Raw genomic sequence first — 15537 nt, forward strand, 5'->3', positions numbered from 1 at the left:
AGAATACCTGACAGGAAATAACACTGAATCCACATTTTAGAGCAGATCAGAAACAGAATCAGATTTTTTGCCAAGTAGTTCTTACATTACAAGAAACTTCTCTTGATGATGCTGATTTGAGCACTTTTTTCTGTAACGACTAATCTAACGCCTTACTTTTTCCAAACCAATAATCAGATTAAAGTTACTTATCCAAGTCACTGTGTGTCACTTTTCTTTTCATCTTTCTTGAAAAAAAAAAAAAAAAAAAGCTTTTTTCTTGCTTCTGGGGGAGTCGAGTATTCGTCATGTTTTCAGTCATGTTTTCAGCATGAGGACAATTCAGGTGTAATAGCAGCCAGCAACACAAACAGAAACAACAGAGGGAGGAGATGTACATTTTCTAGCTGGAAAAACAGTCACTGTTTAGAGTTTGTTTTAGCTAAAGATGACAACGTTACTGTTCCTTGTTCACTCTGTGCTGGCAGTTTGCTTAAGATCCTTTTACTACTGTCCTTTTACCAAGAGCTGATCCCTCTGTTTAGCACAAGTCCATCATTAAGGAGCAGAGCAACATAATATAAGCTACAACAAGGCACCTGGTGACAAGCAGGGGCGTGCCCAGACTTTTTTGACTGGGGTGCCCCAAGCATGGTACTGAGGATTATGTGAGCCCACAACCCAGCAACATTTATTTTTACTTATTGTATTATAAATACCAGATCAACAGGCTACAGCTTTAACAAAAAATGAAACTGATAAAAACCAAACTAGACTAAAACAAAGCGTTTAAAAGTATAATATAAATAATAATAATAATAAAAATAATTTAAATTTAAATTTTAACTGAGCAGTTGTAGAGCGGCAGTCCCCAACCTTTTTTGCACCACTGATTTAATGTCAGAAAATATTTTCACGGACCCCCTCTTCTTCTGTCTCCTCACTGGCTATGTGCCCTGCCTAAAGAAACTTTCCACAGATGTTTGTTTTTTGTTTATTTTGCTGGCTTGGGGGTTTAGCGTGAAGAATGAGGGTTTTTTTTTTTTTTTTTTAAATTAAACCGTTGTTCAAAGTCAGATAATAAATCAAACTGAAATAATGTAAGTTGAGTATTTTTTATGTGTGGCCCAATACCAATTGACCCACAGTCCAGTACCGGTCCACGGCCCAGGGGTTTGGAACCACTGCTGTAGAGTACCAAAAAAGTTCTGTAAAAGCTTTCTTTAGTTGCTGTGAATGCAGTAATGCATTCACAGCATATGTTCTTCTGTGTCAAAAAAATTTATTGCTGTGAATGCAGTAATGCATTCACAGCATATGTTCTTCTGTGTCAAAAAAATTTCTTCTTCTTCTTCTTCTTCTTCTTCCGCCCGCTTTTTTGGACCGCTAAAACTTCTGCAAACTTCAACCGATTTTCACCGTTCAAACTTCAAAACGTGTGTTTCAGTGGGGACAAGGGGGCTATGACTCTTCAGAAACTTTTCACAAATACTCTCCGAGATATTCAACGTTTTACGAGATTTCGGTCCCATAGAGATGAATGCGGAATTTTCAAAATTTCCTCCCTTCAGGACATTATTTCAGCCTGCTTCAAACCCTTCTCATTCAGTCATACATTCAGCTACAAACTCCATTCAAACTTCAAAATATTCAGCTATCTTTTGGCTCCATTCAGTGGGTTTCAAATGTTTCCTAGCATTCATAGTTACTTCACAATGACCCTTCAAAGGTCATGATGATTTTCAGCTCTTCAAGCCATTTAACATTGGTGTGTATTGGACGGAATGTTTCAGCTCAGAGTGGGAGATTCAAACGACAGAGCAGGGAGAGGGGGAAACAAGACCTGGGAAACTTCTGGGTAAACTGCTCTCTTGGCCACATTTTTTGAGCTATCAACACAAATAAGCCCTCAGCATGTAAGTAGTCTTGTCCTGCTTCTGACAAAGTTGTTTTTAAAGCAAAAGGATGGAGCCCTTTTTCACAAAATGACCAACTGTCGGGCAAAGTCAGCTCCGGCACCCATGTACTCCAATGTTAATTCCTGAGGGGTTTTCTCAGAGATCAGTAAAATTACCCTCATCTATATATCGCTGTCATGGGCCTATTTCTGCATCTTTAGACATGAAATTAACACAGACAGCTTCCTCAGGGTCTCAGGATTCCTGCGGTGTGATCATTTTTCTTATCGGCCCTTTGGTTTTGTCACAGTTGTAGGCAGTTTGACACCCTGATTTCAGTGGAAATGTGTTGGGAATCAACAGACTCCACCAGCTCTCTGATGGCAGTTGGTAAACAATGATCACCATGGCAACATCTGGCTTCAGATGAGCCTCAGCTAAAAGGCTTACATGATTAAAAACTTACACACAGGACTCACAGAATTTCATTTTAACAGCGTTTCCGAGATGAGACTTGCATTTTCCCTCAGTCAGGTCATTATTTCCATAACTGGTCTTTAAAATTTAATTCATTGCTTCAAATTTTGAAAAGATGCAGCCATTTCAACTTTAAATTCATTTATCCATTTAACTGATTCATCCATTCATTTCCTTTCATCCAAGAGTTCATGGCAGGTTAATTTAGCATTCTGCATTAGCAGTTGAGTGCCAGCTTTTCATGAATTATTTCAACCATTTTCAGACATAAATTCAGTCATTCACGTTTAGCATTCTGCTTTTGCAGTTGAGCACAAGCTTTTCAAGACTTAATTCAAATGATTTCAGACATAACTTTAGCCATTCTTGTTCAGAATTTTGCTTTAGCAGTTCAGCACAAGCATTTTAAGACTTCATTCAGCCATTTTCAGACAAACCTTCAGTCATTGCTGTGAATGCAGTAATGCATTCACAGCATATGTTCTTCTGTGACAAAAAAATTTATTGCTGTGAATGCAGTAATGCATTCACAGCATATGTTCTTCTGTGACAAAAAAATTTCTTCTTCTTCTTCTTCTTCTTCTTCTTCTTCCGCCCGCTTTTTTGGACCGCTAAAACTTCTGCAAACTTCAACCGATTTTCACCGTTCGAACTTCAAAACGTGTGCTACAGTGGGGACAAGGGGGCTATGACTCTTCAGAAACTTTTCACAAATACTCTCCGAGATATTCAACGTTTAACGAAATTTCGGTCCCATAGAGATGAATGCGGAATTTTCAAAATTTTCTCTCTTCAGGACATTTTTTCAGCCTTCTTCAAACCCTTCTAATTCAGTCATAAATTCAGCTACAAACTCCATTCAAACTTCAAAATATTCAGCTATCTTTTGGCTCCATTCAGTGGGTTTCAAATGTTTCCTAGCATTCATAGTTACTTCACAATGACCCTTCAAAGGTCATGATGCATTTCAGCTCTTCAAGCCATTTAACATTGGTGTGTATTGGACGGAATGTTTCAGCTCAGAGTGGGAGATTCAAACGACAGAGCAGGGAGAGGGGGAAACAAGACCTGGGAAACTTCTGGGTAAACTGCTCTCTTGGCCACATTTTTTGAGCTATCAACACAAATAAGCCCTCAGCATGTAAGTAGTCTTGTCCTGCTTCTGACAAAGTGGTTTTTAAAGCAAAAGGATAGAGCCCTTTTTCACAAAATGACCAACTGTCGGGCAAAGTCAGCTCCGGCACCCATGTACTCCAATGTTAATTCCTGAGGGGTTTTCTCAGAGATCAGTCAAATTTCCCTCATCTATATATCGCTGTCATGGGCCTATTTCTGCATCTTTAGACATGAAATTAACACAGACAGCTTCCTCAGGGTCTCAGGATTCCTACGGTGTGATCATTTTTCTTATCGGCCCTTTGGTTTTGTCACAGTTGAAGGCAGTTTGACACCCTGATTTCAGTGGAAATGTGTTGGGAATCAACAGACTCCACCAGCTCTCTGATGGCAGTTGGTAAACAATGATCACCATGGCAACATCTGGCTTCAGATGAGCCTCAGCTAAAAGGCTTACATGATTAAAAACTTACACACAGGACACACAGAATTTCATTTTAACAGCGTTTCAGAGATGAGACTTGCATTTTCCCTCAGTCAGGTCATTATTTCCATAATTGTTCTTTAACATTTAATTCATTGCTTCAAATTTTGAAAAGATGCAGCCATTTCAACTTTAAATTCATTTATCCATTAAACTGATTCATCCATTCATGTCCTTTCATCCAAGAGTTCATGCCAGGTTAATTTAGCATTCTGCATTAGCAGTTGAGTGCCAGCTTTTCATGAATTATTTCAACCATTTTCAGACATAAATTCAGTCATTCACGTTTAGCATTCTGCTTTTGCAGTTGAGCACAAAGTTTTCAAGACTTAATTCAAATGATTTCAGACATAACTTTAGCCATTCTTGTTCAGAATTTTGCTTTATCAGTTCAGCGCAAGCATTTTAAGACTTCATTCAGCCATTTTCAGACAAACCTTCAGTCATTAATGTTCAGCATTCTGCATTAGCAGTTGAGCGCAAGCTTTTCAAGACTTTTTCAACCATTTTCAGACATATCTTCAGTCATTCAGGTTCAGCTTTCGTTGCATTAGCAGTTCAGCGCAAGCTGCTTCAGCATTCTGCATTCACAGCGCAATTTCTTCAGAAATTGCTTTTCTAGTTAGGGGCTCGGGCTTCGAACGAGCCCCTCTCCTGCATAGCAAGCTATGCAGGAGAGGGGCTCGTGGCGAAGCCACGAGCCCCTAATGCTCTTCCGTTCGCCTCTTTTTTCTTCTTCATCTTCCGGCCAAAATTTCGGCTCGCTACTCCTCCAAGGGCTTTGAGAAAACCCCCACAAATTATATATCAAAATGTGCGGCTCGGCCGGGAATGGTGGGCTATTATTTTTTTCACCGATTCGCCGAATTTTGGGCGACTTATTGGCCAAAAACGGTGAAAAATCCCTCATAGAGAATGAATGGGGAACCTAGGAATCTCTCCCTCTCGCTGCCCAAAATTTCCACTTACTATGAGATGCTAAGACTTTGGCATACTTCCACTTACAGGCACCATTTTTGCACTAAAATGTTCACTGATCTTTCAGCTCTACGAGTATGACCTTCTTTTTCTGATATCTATTACAGTTTTTGAGATTTTACTGTTGAAGCAACATAAACTTTTTGGTTTTTGCCCTGACGTCTCAACTCCTCCTGTGCGGAATGTCTGAAAGTAGAGTGAGAGAGGCGGCTGATGACAGGTTGCAGCATTCTCCAATGAATTGTCATAACTTCCAAAATCTTCACAGCAGATAAATAAAAACTACATTACGAAGTTCCCTGACATCTCCTGCTTCTTACAAAGGGAGTATTTTACCCCAAAAATGTACTGTTTTGCCAAAAAACGCCTCAGTGTGAGTGAAACCGTCACATCCCTGTAATCTGAAGTAATGTTAAAATCTGACCTATATTTCTCATCAACTTGATTCCTAACTACTTTTATACATCACCCTCCTGCGGTCAGTTCTAATCCTACCAGCTTGTAAAGCATATCATCTTGTTCATCAGAGTCTCCAGATTCTCACAATGTTTTTGTTTTTCTTCTAGCCCTTAGGGTTTCAGCGTAAATGCAGTTTGTTCGGACCTATGTCTAGCCCAAAAATCCAGCTTAAGATCAGTGGATACAAAGGAGTTCCAAAGTTCAACTGCCACTTCACACTCATTATGACATCATGATGATCACCATGGTAACCACACAGCTGTGGGTAATCACTGATTAGGTCTTTGAGGGACAGGGAAACACATGTGTTTCTTCATTATGCCTAAACAGCCAACCCAAACTTTCTTATACACACATACACACGTACAGCCAACCCATACACACACACACACACACACACACACACACACACACACACACACACACACACACAGTTTTTTTTTCTGGGATTGTAAAATATGTCAGGACGTAGAGTCAAGAAGTGATTAGACTCACAAAAGAAAAATGAAGTTATTAGTTTTGATACCTAGCGCCACTCAGATTCTCCCAGAATCCCTCACAGTCTGTACTGCGCAGACTCTGGCTGCACAACTGCTGCCAATGGCCGCGCCTTTGACGGAGGTATTTTGGCTTAAGAACTGTGCAATTGTAAATGGCGGAGCCACGCTATCCACTATACAGTCTTTGTTTGTGACATATTGTTTTGAAACTAGAATAGTATAGATATGAAAGTGTACACGCACACACACACACACACACACACACACACACACACACACACACACACACCCACACATGAACCCCCTTTCCTTTCAGTACTCTCTCTCTCTCACCCTCGCGCTTTGTCTCCCTCTCGCTGCCTCTCGCTCCCTCTCGCTCCCTCTCTCCCTCTCGCTCCCTCTCTCCCTCACACACACACACACACACACACACACACACACACACACACACACACAAACACAAGTACTCTAACAAGTTCTTAAGAGCTTATTTGGGGTTAAGGCCTTATAACCAGCCACTCTCCCATGTCTTGTGATATGTAGGTGTATGTTTGTGACATAATGTTTTGGGGCTAGAACAGTAAAGATATGAAAGTGTGCGCGCAAAGCGCGCATCACTGTGCATGAGGTTATTTGATACCTGTTGAATCAGAAACAAGAAATGTTAAGAAGTGTTTTGCTATGTCAGTCCGAAACAAGATCTGGTGACATCTGTGTTTCTGAACATTTTCAAGATATGAAAGTGTGCGCGCGAAGCGCGCTTCATTGTTCATGGGATAATTTGACACCTGTTCAATCAGAAGTCAGTACAAAACAAGGTCTGGTCATATCGGTGTTTCTAAACTATTTAATGACTGCAAAAAGCCCGGCCGCCGCCCGAGCCCCTCTCACGATTTCCGTGGAAATTGTCTAGTTGCTGTGAATGCAGCAATGCATTCACAGTATATGTTCTTCTGTGACAAAAAAATTTATTCTTCTTCTTCTTCTTCTTCTTCTTCTTCATTCTTCCGCCCGCTTTTTTGGACCGCTAAAACTCAGGCAAACTTCAACCGATTTTCACCGTTCAAACTTCAAAATGTGTGTTTCAGTTGGGACAAGGGGGCTATGACTCTTCAGACACTTTTCACAAATACTTTTCGAGATATTCGATGATTTACGAAATTTCGGTCCCATAGAGATGAATGCGAAATTTTCAAAATTTCCTCTCTTCAGGACATTCTTTCAGCCTGCTTCAAACCCTCCTCATTCAGTCATACATTCAGCTACAAACTCCATTCAAACTTCAGAATATTCAGCTATCTTTTGGCTTCATTCAGTGGGTTTCAAATGTTTCCTAGCATTTATAGTTTCTTCACAATGACCCTTCAAAGGTCATGATGCATTTCAGCTCTTCGAGCCGTTTAACATTGGTGTGTATTGGACGGAATGTTTTGGCTCAGAGTGGGAGATTCAAACGACAGAGCACAGAGAGGGGGAAACAGGACCTGAAAAATTTCTGGGTAAACTGCTCTTTTGGTCACAATGTTCACTCCACATAGGCATATTATATATCAAAATGGAGAAGGGCTTGTCCTTCTTCTGAAAAAGTGGTTTTTAAAGCAAAAGGATGGAGCACTTTTTCAAAAAATGGCCAACTGTCATGAGAAGTTCAAAAAAATCCCCATATACCTCCATGTTAATTCCTGAGGGGTTTTCTCAGAGATCAGTAAAATTTCCCTCATCTATCTATCGCTCTCGTGGGTTCGTTTCTTGACCTTCATGCATGAAATTTAGATGGAAGCTTCCTCTGGGTCTCAGGATTCCTACGGTGTGTTCATTTTTATGCTAGCCCTCACGGTTTTGGCAAGGTGACAGGAGATTCGGACTCTTGCTTTGCCACAAAATCTTCAGAAGATTACAGTAACAAGGGCAAAGTTGTGCACCTGCACCTGCTGCCTTTAACGAGCAGGGAGCAGGTCACCGTGGAAACCTTTGATCTCATGCAGCTGTTTATAGTAACTCATCAAAACATTCAGGAACAAAGACAAGCATGTGTGTGTTAATTTATCATTGATCACCAATGCAAAATCTGGCTTCAGAAAAGCCTCAGCAGACAGGTTTACATGATTGAACACACACACACACACACACACACACACACACACACACACACACACACACACACACACACACACACACACACACACACAGGGCAGAAAGTATCACACTTTAACAGCATTTGACTTCTATTTCCCTGAGTCAGCTCCTTATTTTCCTAGATTTTTTTTTTTTAATTTAAATTCCTTCCTTTAATTCCTGTATTGATTCAGCCATTCAAACTTTTAAATCCAATTTTAGATTACACTGATTCATGCTTCATCATCATTCTTTTTGTCAGAATTGCAAGCACCTTTACACCCTGATTTCAAAGGGAATGTGTTGGGAATCAACAGACTCCACCAGCTCTCTGATGGCAGTTGGTAAACAATGATCACCATGGCAACATCTGGCTTCAGATGGGCCTCAGCCTACAGGCTTACATGGTTAAAAAACTCACACACAGGACACACAGGATTACATTTTAACAGGGTTTAAGAAAGCCGACTTACATTTACCCTCAGTCAGGTCATTATTTCCATCAATGTTCTTTAAAATTTGATTTATTCCTTTAATTTTTGAATAGACGCAACCATTTAAACTTTAAATTTCTTCATCCATTCCATTTATTTGACCATTCATTACCTTTCATCCAAGAGTTCATGGCAGGCTAATTCAGCATTCTGCATTAGCAGTTGAGCGCAAGCTTTTACAGGACTTCTTAAAACAATTTTCAGACATATCCTCAGTCATTCATGATCAGCATTCTGCATCAGCAGTTGAACACAAGCTTTTCAAGACTTCATTCAACCATTTTAAGACAAATCTTCAGTCATTCATGTTCAGCGTTCTGCATTAGCATTTCAGTGCAAGCCTTGCATGACTTCATTCAACCATTTTCAGACAAACCTTCAGTCATTCATGTTCAGCTTCTGCTTTAGCATTTCAGAGCGAGTTATTTAAGACTTCATTTAGCAATTTTCAGACATATCTTCAGTCATCCATGTTCAGCATTCTGCATTAGCAGTTCAGCGCAAGCTGCTTCAGCATTCTGCATTCACAGCGCAATTTCTTCAGAAATTGCTTTTCTAGTTCTTCTTCTTCTTCTTCTTCTTCCGCCCGCTTTTTTGGACCGCTAAAACTTCTGCAAACTTCAACCGATTTTCACCGTTCAAACTTCAAAACGTGTGTTTCAGTGGGGACAAGGGGGCTATGACTCTTCAGAAACTTTTCATAAATACTCCCCGAGATATTCAACGTTTTACGAGATTTCGGTCCCATAGAGATGAATGCGGAATTTTCAAAATTTCCTCCCTTCAGGACATTATTTCAGCCTGCTTCAAACCCTCCTCATTCAGTCATACATTCAGCTACAAACTCCATTCAAACTTCAAAATATTCAGCTATCTTTTGGCTCCATTCAGTGGGTTTCAAATGTTTCCTAGCATTCATAGTTACTTCACAATGACCCTTCAAAGGTCATGATGCATTTCAGCTCTTCAAGCCATTTAACATTGGTGTGTATTGGACGGAATGTTTCAGCTTAGAGTGGGAGATTCAAACGACAGAGCACAGAGAGGGGGAAACAAGACCTGAGAAACTTCTGGGTAAACTGCTCTCTTGGCCACATTTTTTGAGCTATCAACACAAATAAGCCCTCAACATGTAAGTAGTCTTGTCCTGCTTCTGACAAAGTGGTTTTTAAAGCAAAAGGATGGAGCACTTTTTCACAAAATGGCCAACTGTCGGGCAAAGTCAGCTCCGGCACCCATGTACTCCAATGTTAATTCCTGAGGGGTTTTCTCAGAGATCAGTAAAATTTCCCTCATCTATATATCGCTGTCATGGGCCTATTTCTGCATCTTTAGACATGAAATTAACACAGACAGCTTCCTCAGGGTCTCAGGATTCCTACGGTGTGATCATTTTTCTTATCGGCCCTTTGGTTTAGTCACAGTTGTAGGCAGTTTGACACCCTGATTTCAGTGGAAATGTGTTGGGAATCAACAGACTCCACCAGCTCTCTGATGGCAGTTGGTAAACAATGATCACCATGGCAACATCTGGCTTCAGATGAGCCTCAGCTAAAAGGCTTACATGATTAAAAACTTACACACAGGACACACAGAATTTCATTTTAACAGCGTTTCAGAGATGAGACTTGCATTTTCCCTCAGTCAGGTCATTATTTCCATAACTGTTCTTTAAAATTTAATTCATTGCTTCAAATTTTGAAAAGATGCAGCCATTTCAACTTTAAATTCATTTATCCATTAAACTGATTCATCCATTAGTTTCCTTTCATCCAAGAGTTCATGGCAGGTTAATTTAGCATTCTGCATTAGCAGTTGAGTGCCAGCTTTTCATGAATTATTTCAACCATTTTCAGACATAAATTCAGTCATTCATGTTTAGCATTCTGCTTTTGCAGTTGAGCACAAGCTTTTCAAGACTTAATTCAAATGATTTCAGACATAACTTTAGCCATTCTTGTTCAGAATTTTGCTTAAGCAGTTCAGCGCAAGCATTTTAAGACTTCATTCAGCCACTTTCAGACAAACCTTCAGTCATTAATGTTTAGCATTCTGCATTAGCAGTTGAGCGCAAGCTTTTCAAGACTTTTTCAACCATTTTCAGACATATCTTTAGTCATTCAGGTTCAGCTTTTGTTGCATTAGCAGTTCAGCGCAAGCTGCTTCAGCATTCTGCATTCACAGCGCAATTTCTTCAGAAATTGCTTTTCTAGTTGTATTTTGAAACTCAAAATGTGAAAAATGGATATTTTTGTTTTTGATTGTAAAGTACACGTTTCATAACTACCAATAATCTTTGTATATTTCTTTAAAACAAAGCATGTGGACTCATGTGCAGGTGTTGTCTGCAGCTGCTGAATGTAACTAATAAAGTAACTTGTAATCTTACTTAGTTACTTTTAAAACTGAGTAATCACTAAAGTAACTAAGTTACTTTTTAAAGGACTAATCAGTTGTCAGTAATTGGATTACTTTTTCACAATTACTGTGGCAACACTGTCTGAAGGTGAAAAAGTTAAAAAACAAGAGCACAAAGTACTATTTAACTTTAACTTTGGATCTCCTGATGAACAGAAATTTCACTCTATTTTTTGTTTTTTTGTTTGTTTGTTTGAATTAATTGCTCACTCATTTTGTCTCACTCCCATTTCTTCCTTTACATTTTGAAACTCTACTTAGAACCTTTTTAAGATCCAACAGTGCACAATGCAAATTGCTGGTCTTAAATTTTGATCAAGAGTGTGAAGCCTTCAAAAAATCATTGATCTGGTAAGAGTGTTGTTTCTCTGATGGAGTAGGTTCAGTGATGTATCGTCTCTGTGAGATTTAATAATGGTTGATGTGGGCCATTTCTCAGGTTGACTGAGTAAAAACAAAGTGTACCGCTCATTCCTTAAATGGTTTAGAGTCTGACAGAAGTCCAGACCAGAGTCAGACCATACAAAGGGAAACTAGAGAACGGAAGAAAAACAGTCATTTAGGTCATCAAAGTTTGAAAATCTCTCAGATGTTGAGGAATTTGACATCAGAGCAGAAGTGCTCAGGCTGTGGAGCGAGTCATAGACAGAGACAGGAAAAAACACGCATGGAGTCATGGTTTATGAGGGCGAACATGTGGGACACACGCCAAGAGGATGTCACAACACAGAGGGAGAAGTGTCTGACCAACTCTTAGCTCCAGTGAGGGAAGAATAAAAGCTTCCAGAGCAAATATTTGTCATTTTGAGGAATGGACTCAATCTGACGCAGACCCCTCCCCTCTCGTTTCCTCTTCCTCTCGTCCATTTCCCGAGTAGCTTTCAGTGACTCTGCAGTCATAGTGTAAAAAAAATGTGCTCTTATCTGTTTCCCACTTCCGGCTGTGGCTGAGGGGGATGGAGGAATGTGAGGCAGCAGTTTGACAAACAAATAGCGGAGCCATGATCGCTATACGGATTCCTCTGGGATGACGGCTACGTACCGGTGACACAATAACACAGAGGAATCAACACATTCAGGACACAAAAAGTGCTTACTGAGAGTTTGTGCAGATGGAACAGAACAACCAGGACGTGAGACGGATAAATATTTCTCCATTGTTTCAGTTTAAGAAACGCAAACAAAGGCTAGAAACAAAGACTGTTGACAAAGGCTAACATTTAGAGCTCCCCCTGCTGACCCTTTGCAGTATATGTCTTAAAGCCTGCCTCCCCTAAAGTAGAATATTAAAAATACTTGTCAAATAAAAACATTTTAAAATGAGATTATCAGGACAAATAAAACATCTTTCTCAATGCTACTTCTTAGCTTCCCAGTCTGGGTCGATGACAACACCACGCTGGCTGATAAAGTTCAGTAGTGAGAAGGGAAATCTGTGTTTTTCTGTGATCAATTTGGTAGTGATGGTGGACACTGGAGCCTAACTGTCAGACAAGAAAAGGACAGAAGAGCAGAAGAAAGATAAACAGGAGAGAGACAGAGCATGAGTTAAAGGCTAACACAGGCTAAACAGAATAATGGTCAGCCACTGCTCTAAATGGTGTCCACTAGCCATCATTAACACCCAAAGTCACTGGTGCATTGAGTGCTCAGTGATTGGCTGATGTAACCATGCATACTCTCCGCCCAGAAACATCCTAACACAACCAAAATATCAACATACAGGCAGAGGAAGGGGTTGAGGCAGACACTGACCGACATGTGTAGTGTACGGCTGGGTATCGCCTCTGATTTTGCGAAACGATTTGATTCTGATCCACAGGGTCCAGATTTGTTTCAATATTGAGTTATTTAGTAATAATGAACTTTCAAAACTACTCTTGCCAGAGCTTAAAGTGAAAAACAGTGCCTGAAATATTATTTTTTCAATAACTATGCAACATTTACATTTCGGCTATATTTTTTCGATTTGAGCGATTTTGCATAGATTATGTCCCGCGCTGAAGCTCCCTTGCCGTGGCCCCCGCTAAGTGCGGCTAAAATCAGCTGGATCTAAATAACTTCTGAAGGACTCCGAGCTGCACAATGTTTGTCTGAGTGAATATGTGAGCATGCACACACCTATAAATAAGGTCCAGGTGTCAAAAAACCAGAGTTGCCCTTAAACTCTGTTTGTTGTTTTGGACTTTTATCTTGTCTGTTGTCTTTCTGACTGACTACTCTTGTACCAAACCAAGTCTAATGCAGGTGAAACGGTCTTAGTTAGCCAACTTTTAGATGAGGAAGAGAAGCATGGTCCTGTTCTTGACTTCTTTCGAATCTTCTGGTGAATACCTCCAAAACAAAGGAGAGGGAGCCAATAATATCTGTCACAGAGCTCAAGTATCTTGACATTGTGTTTCACAACAAGCTCACATGGGACACAAAGACTGACAGACTGAATGCTGAGGCCCAGAAGAGAATTTTCACCCGTAGAAAAATTTTGTATTTTAATGTTGGCAGCAGAATGCTCTACACATTTTACTGTGCCTTCATCAAAACTCTTTTTGTATTTCATGCTGGTTTGGAAATGAGACAGAGGCAAAAAGAGGATTGGGAAAATTGTGGCACTGTCCAGTAAATTCTTAGGGATCCAGTTTGGAAACCATCTGCAGACGTAACAAAGGTTAAAAATATGTTTGAGAGGCACCCCCTCACATCTCTGTATGAGCTGTTATCTTCTGGACATCGGTACTGTACACCACTGTTTGGAAAAAAAAAAAAAAAAATGCAGTTTGTTCTGCAGGCCATCAAATTTCTTAGGCCCCGTTTACACAACAAAATTTAATCCAAAAACAGTAATACGCAATGAAAAAAAAACTGTATTTACACGGATACGCTGAGGGACTGAAAATGCTGTAGTCAGCATGCCAGGCTTTAAATTGGTGCCTTAACTGTCTTATCCAGAAGCAGCTTTTGGTAGATCTGGCTCTGCTCTCTGATGAATAGAGCCTATTGCACATTACTGCCACCTCCTGCTCTGGAGAGGTTTTGCAGATGGGATTCCAACCTAAACCAATTAGGTTGAGTTAACATAAAGTGATTTTGTTGTTTTAACAATTTTGCACATCATGCAGAAACAACATGTTTTAATCATGTTTAACCACTGAACATGAAATAATCCAGTAGAAGCTACATGTTTTATTTGTGCTGATTGAACAAACACCAATGTTCCTTTTTTTGAGTGCACTGAAGTTGAGCTGATCATCTGGTGTGTTGGTGAATGCTAAGAGCAGAAGTGGTGCAACAGATACTCATTTTGTTTAAGACAGTCACAGATTCAACAAGATTCAGGGGCACAAGCAAATCATCACAGACCACCAAAATCGTAACAACGGTAATATTGGACTAATGGATGCACATGCGAGAAGTGGGGTGTGACATCAGCGTTTCCATTAGAGATCCCTGCTCAATGTCTAGACATTGGCAGGGGCTGCAGCGTTTCAGAAAAAAAATCCACTCTGGAGGCCGTTTCCAAAAGTTTGTGTTTTAGGTCAGTTACAACATTGTTTCCATGTAAACGAGTGGCCCTTTAATGTAGCGTTTTTAGTCATCAGTCAGGTGACACCTCCTTCTTTCTCATTTTATAAATCAGTGTTTGGCGTTGGTTTTATGATGTATGATTTATCCTACATTGCATGTTGAAACACCTAGTGTGATTTCTGTGGAAACTTAATTTCCTCCACAGGAACAATGAAAAACTTCTACTACTACAAACCTAAGTAAACCGACTTTGACCTCTGACCTTTGCCTCTGAGCCCAACACGTGGCTCTTTTTCTTGGTTCAGTCAGGTTTTATGTAGGATAATGAATCATTAACTGGTGTTTTGGCCAAATGGGGTTAAATGTTTTGAATAACCACAAGCTCATTACACAGTATTCCTTAGAGGTCATGTTGTAAAACTGTTTCACATTTACTTACAGTGTATGCAAAGTCAGTACACCAATATTTGATGACTGTTCAAACAATAACCCTGTCTTTAATTTATACACTCACTGGATTTCTTGCAAACAGTTGTTGTTGCACTTTTAAGACGAATGGGAAAGGAACACTTCAGATCTCATGTTGAACCTGCAGGGACCGTCTAAAACCGATCCTCTGTTTTTCTTTGTGCACAGGTTCAGGTTTGGAGGTTTTTGTCATCCAAAACGAAACACTTCCTGCTGCTTCAGCCAAATGTTGCACCTATTTGGCGTCCCCTTAGGCCTCTATAAATAATTTAACAGATTACACTCTAGATCAACTCTCAGTGTCTCAAAGTTAACTCATGCATGATTTAGCCTTTTATAAATTAAAACTGATCCCCTCTTCACTCCTCAGTGGGAGTCTTATTCTATCTGTGTCCTGAAAACCAGCCTGATAGTTTGCTTGGTGTCAAACTTCAACACATTTTTTAGAGATGATGATGAGATGGAGTCACCTTGTCTCTGATTATAATCATGGTTACATAAAGGAGAAATGTGTGGACAGGAAACACACACCTGACGAGAGGAGCTGAGCTATGACTCACACACACATACACACTTACACACACAGCACCCTGATATGACAGAGCTGAAGAAGATGAAGGCTTTGATAG

The sequence above is a fragment of the Halichoeres trimaculatus genome, unplaced genomic scaffold (genome assembly GCF_033239565.1).
Source record: "Halichoeres trimaculatus isolate MK-OKI-2021-1 unplaced genomic scaffold, fHalTri1.1 fHalTri1_scaffold_14, whole genome shotgun sequence".
Classification (NCBI taxonomy): Eukaryota; Metazoa; Chordata; class Actinopteri; order Labriformes; family Labridae; genus Halichoeres; species Halichoeres trimaculatus.